Consider the following 380-nt stretch of genomic DNA (forward strand, 5'->3'; position numbering starts at 1 on the left):
TGAATGAACTATTGTTCACAAGTGTTCATATTTTGTTCATATGTATACTAGTTGCATATTTTAACATTGGTTCGCTCCTGAATGTGTTCATAATGAAGGAACTATTGTTCATAAGCTGTTCATATTGTGTTCATATGTACACTAGCTGCATATCTCAACATTGGCTCGCTTCTGAATGTGTTCATAGTGAATGAACTATTGTTCACAAGCTGTTTATATTGTGTTCATATGTACACTAGCTGCATATCTCAACATTGGCTCGCTCATGAATATGCTCATAACGAAGGAACTATTGTTCACAAATGTTCATATGTACACTAGTTGCATATCTCAACATTGGCTCGCTCCTGAATGTGTTTATAAAGAAGGAACTTGTTGAT

Source organism: Cynara cardunculus (assembly GCF_001531365.2).
Source record: "Cynara cardunculus var. scolymus isolate 2C chromosome LG 15, CcrdV1, whole genome shotgun sequence".
NCBI lineage: Eukaryota > Viridiplantae > Streptophyta > Magnoliopsida > Asterales > Asteraceae > Cynara > Cynara cardunculus.